This window comes from Argopecten irradians, chromosome 13 (assembly GCF_041381155.1).
Source record: "Argopecten irradians isolate NY chromosome 13, Ai_NY, whole genome shotgun sequence".
NCBI classification, from domain to species: domain Eukaryota; kingdom Metazoa; phylum Mollusca; class Bivalvia; order Pectinida; family Pectinidae; genus Argopecten; species Argopecten irradians.
In genome coordinates this window covers 24821576-24826561 of record NC_091146.1, presented here as the reverse complement: position 1 = coordinate 24826561, position 4986 = coordinate 24821576, and the positions used below count along the sequence as shown (strand labels likewise).

General features: G+C 36.9%; 1 pseudogene; it reads right to left on the bottom strand.

The window, feature by feature from the left end:
* Positions 1–472: 472 nt before the first annotated feature.
* LOC138306710 (piggyBac transposable element-derived protein 4-like) lies at positions 473–1758 on the bottom strand (annotated as a pseudogene).
* Between the last annotated feature and the right edge of the window lie 3228 nt (positions 1759–4986).

The following is a 4986-nucleotide window of genomic DNA, read 5'->3' as shown; positions in this document are numbered from 1 at the left end:
CTCCTGTCGAAGCCACCGTATGCAACCATTTGGTCGCAACGATCAACTGCACCCATGTGGCGGTTATATGAAAGAACACTGTCGGGCTTTCTAATTGGATTGCCGTCGTTATCACGCGTCCCAGTATCAACCATGTTACCTAAATGCAGGATACAAGTATTGAACCATATAAATATTTCTAGATTCTAGCTTATGTTACTGGAGAACATGTTGTAAACTAGTTTGTCTTTGTTAATCCATAAAATGTAAATAAATAGTTTCATGTCAAAAAACATGAATTGTGAACATTTATTCAACAATATTAATGTTATGAGTACGGCCACCTTGCAGAGATTGACCGCGGAGAATTGCAGGAATTTACGTCATACCTATTTTTAACTCGATGTTATTCAAGTAAAAAATGTAGGTAATATGTTCAGCAAAAGCTATTGTACGTACTGTGTACCATTATATAATGTTTTGAATATATGAATTAAAAATGAAAATAAATGTACTTGAATAGTGAAAGTGCTGTACATCTTTGAACTGAATACAACAAGATGATGATACAATTCATCAGTTTACCTTCATGTATTGTAGTCAGGAGACAGACATCCTTCTTATCTGCATATTTCATAGCAACTAATGTGCCATTGTTGACAACAAATATTTCCCCTTTAGCAGGCTTTGATGATTTCAAACTTTGTGGAATTCCACGACGGTTACTTCTAACGGTTCCACAGGCAAGTGTTGCGTTTAGATACAAGTTATACAACACGTGAGGGGAACTAAAGTAATTATCCATATACAAATGGTATCTTTTGTTCTGTTCAAATAGGGACCGACGAGGCGCATCACCAAGTCGTATGTAATTCCGTATGAACTTTGTGGAGCCAGTTGTCCTTCCCGTCCTGTATAAAGTTCAAGTCTACAACAATATCCGTTGCTAGAATCGCACAGCATATATACTTTTAGGCCATACTTTGTAGGCTTATCTGGACTGTACACACGGAAGTTCAGGTTTCCTCTCCATGGAATCATTCCCTCATCTACAGCAATGTTTTGTCCAGGATTATAAACACGTGTAAAATTGTTCAAGATATCTTTATAGGGTTTTCCTAATTTCTGCAACGGTGAATAGCCTTCCTGACCACGTTGAGGGGCCTCAGAGTTGTCGGTCAGATGCAAGAAAGACATAATAGCTAGAAACCTGTCTCTGGGCATAACTTTACCAAAAAATGGTGTACTAATCACAGCATCAGGTGACCAGTAATCATGTAGGCTGGCTTGTTTAACAAGTCCCATTGCTATGGTCATGCCTAAGAACACTTTCACTTCTGCAACTGACACTGGAGTCCATTTTCTGAGTCTTGAATGCAGTGAAAGATTTGGGTGATTTTGTAAATATTGTGTAGCATACCTATTTGTCTCTGTTACAATATCAGGACTGACAATACTTTCAAAATATTTCAAATAACTGAAGTCAGTTTGATCATGGTTTTGTAAATGCAATGCATCCTGAATTCCAGCAGTTCCAGTAAAAGTGAAAGTAAATGGAATGTTTGACCCTTGATGTCAACTTTCTTTCGAAAAAACATCATGATAATCTGGTTCTGATTCACAATCATCAGTTTGAAATCCTTCAAATTCGTCACTGTCATCATCAACGAAGACTTCCTCAAAAATATCTCTGAATTCTGGCAGGACATTATCGAGATCGGCGTGATCGCCGTCGTCCGCCATGTTGTTTACATTGACGATCTGATAGGCCTACCTGTCTACACGACACCAAACATCTAGAAAGTGCATGCGAACGATAATTGATTTCGTAGAACATGAAGAGCAAGTACAACAGGAAATATTTATGCATGATTCAGTCATTTATTTTCAAAGGAAATTACTTTAAAATGTACAATATTGCAAAAAACGGCCCCTGTGTTGTCTGGTATATTTCCAAATCACGTGATCTTGACGAAGTCGGAATCCCCATCTATGATGGATTTTTAAGCCTTGCGAATAACGTAGATAATACAAATTATATTCATCAATTAGGTTTAAAGTCAGTAATTTATTCATGGTTTTATTCAGCAGACGAAAATTGGTCTATTAGACCGGGGACATTTGACCCATTTTTCGCATACGAAGGGTATTTCCAGTCGGGGATTCCCATGTTACCGAAAATAGACTAGCAGTGTGATAGAGCCGGTTGATACGCATCGTGTTCTTATTACGGTAAAACAAAAACGTACGAGCTATCAAAACAGAAAACAATGATTATTAGAATGTTTCAAAAATTTAATTTGTCAATCAGCATCGTAAATTGTAGTAATTCGAACGGTAAATCAACTTAGCCAATCTTGTCTAATATGCAGCATCACGTGGCAAGAAGAATTTATTGAATGAAAATTTTAACGTTACTTTTTACATGTCATGTGTTTAAAATCACAAACAGTAGTCAATCCAAATCAAATAGATTTGATATTTACTTACTTGCCAAGAAAAATACACATAACTGTCAAATAATGACCCAATCAGTCAGTGTTTGTCAGAGCACCTGTCAGATAAACATGGGCTTCGGAGCTTTTTAACGCGCATAAAAAGAGTAGCATTTCCGGTGACGTAATGTCACACTAAAAATATCTAATATCCTGACGATTCTGTGCTTTCCAGTAAGTTATTGTTTGTTGCAGCCAAACGACTCGGAGTTTGATTTTCATTTTTGCAGTACAAAGAAATGAAATGCTAACGTTTTAACTTATATCAATTGCATTTTAATATATGTTTTATTTGACACAAAAATTATCGATCACAAATGGGGATTCCCATTGTTTCTGAGGAACGCCAAATGGCGGGTTTAGCACTCGACCAGTAAAACGCCAAATGGCGGGAATAGCATCACTAGGGTTAATCAACGTCCTATTTACACCTAGGGTCATGTAAGGACGGCCTCCCACGTATGCAGTGTGGAGTGTGTATGGAGTGCGTGGTGCATGGTTTGGAAAACCTGTGGTATATTCATGTTGTGTCTTCTTGTTTAATGGTACTCTTGCACTTTTTTATAGTCCTAAATCACTGAAGCATGTTGCCGAAGATACCAAGCAACGCATCGCACACGGTCACATAATACAGTAAAACCCCTATAACTCGAACAGCAGGGGACCAGATCAATAATTCGAGGAATACAGGGTAATCGACTCATCCGAGGTTGGTCATGATCGACCGTTGACAGTCAAAATGTCCGGTCTCCCTATGACAAACAATACATTGCAATGACATTTTAATTACCGTAATTTCAGCATTTTGGATTTTTTATGAAAGTGTTTTTTGATAGCAATATCAAGTTGACAAAATATATATTACATAAAATGAGGGTTTGAAAATACTTACGACAAAGTAAATCAAATGTAAACGATCGTCAAACGTGGTACAAAATACCATATTTGTTAAAACGGTCAATGTGTACAATTTCGATGATTTAATTAACAAAAAATCATTTAACACATTTACAAAATAAATACACTCTATAATGCTATTAACCAGCATAGTTACGAACAAACAACGATACATATGTCTACCTTGTAAAAGCGTTAGGTTACACGTGTTCACGAAGAAAGTTACGAAAATACAATATGCGGTAAAGATACGGAACGCACTGATAAAATCGAACATGGGTCAATGTGATTTGTACTTAGCACTATCAAATTTTGGTATCGTTTATATCTTTTGGGTAAAAAAACACAGAGATTAAAAAAAAAATATTGAACTTATACAAGAAGTCGGACGTCAGCGATTTCTTCCAACTCATTTGTCATTTCACAATGCGTACTTTCTATTAACACGAATCAACATCTCCCGTATTTACGTATTTAAGCGACGCTTATTACGAGAGAGATATCGATTATTTAATGCCTTTTCTGAAATATTCAAATAAAGTTTGCATCAAACAACGACTGGCGATCGTGAAGGTAGGTAATACCGACACCGTTAATCACTTAATTACCAAAAGGCTTGATACGACACCTGTATAAACACAGGTCGTGAGCTATTATCCGTGACGGTCGATGCAGTCAGGTGTGACACAGGTAAACAATTATCAATGGACGAACACCTGTTCGATGAATGCATGGGTACATACTATGCATTTGCTCAAACGGGGATATATTTCTGTTCGAGGAATAAGGGGTATTCGACGAATAGCTGTTCGAGCTATCCGGGGTTTTGTTACATAGATTATATAGGGACACGGTCGGGACCGTACGACCAGTTCGACGAATAGAGGGTATTCGAGGAATCCGGGTTCGAGTTAAAGGGGTTTTACTGTACTAACAAAGGGCGAACCAGTCGTCTCAATCTATTCATTCTGAGCGCGAAGCAAGAGAAGGAAATACCATTTTTTTATGGATTTTTGTGTCTCAGCCAGGGGGACAGAAGCCAGAGCCTACCTCACAGGGGCGAACGCTCGACAGAAGGCCAAAACTAAGACTATGTCAAGGGAGATGTAAGGAAGATGACAATCAATAACATTCTAAATTTAGTCGCCCTTTACGATCATGCAATACCGGCAACATTTGAAATGTTCACGCCCTACCAATCAGATAAACATACTAGCCAAATGTGCCAGTCCTGATCAGGTAAATATACTGATATTCGTTAGTGTTATTGGTATGTGCAAGTTTTCGAAAACTTACAGGCGTTTAAAATTGTTGATTTCAAATCATTAACTTTAAACACTTATCATTTACATCGGTCATGCTAGCTGTGCAATTGTAAGATGATTTTATAAATAGACATGAGTTTTGGGTCTGACAAGTTTTTTTTGTTCTGTTTTTTTTTTTTTTTTTTTTTTTTTTTTTTTTTTTTGGGAGGGGAAACTAACCTTAGAATCCTTAACTACTATTCATTTTTCAATTTAAAACACTTACTGTAATTCAAGTAAAATACATTTGTATATCAATTCCAACCGGTGTTTATTGGAATAAACTGTTTTGCTAGCATACTTACATTGTC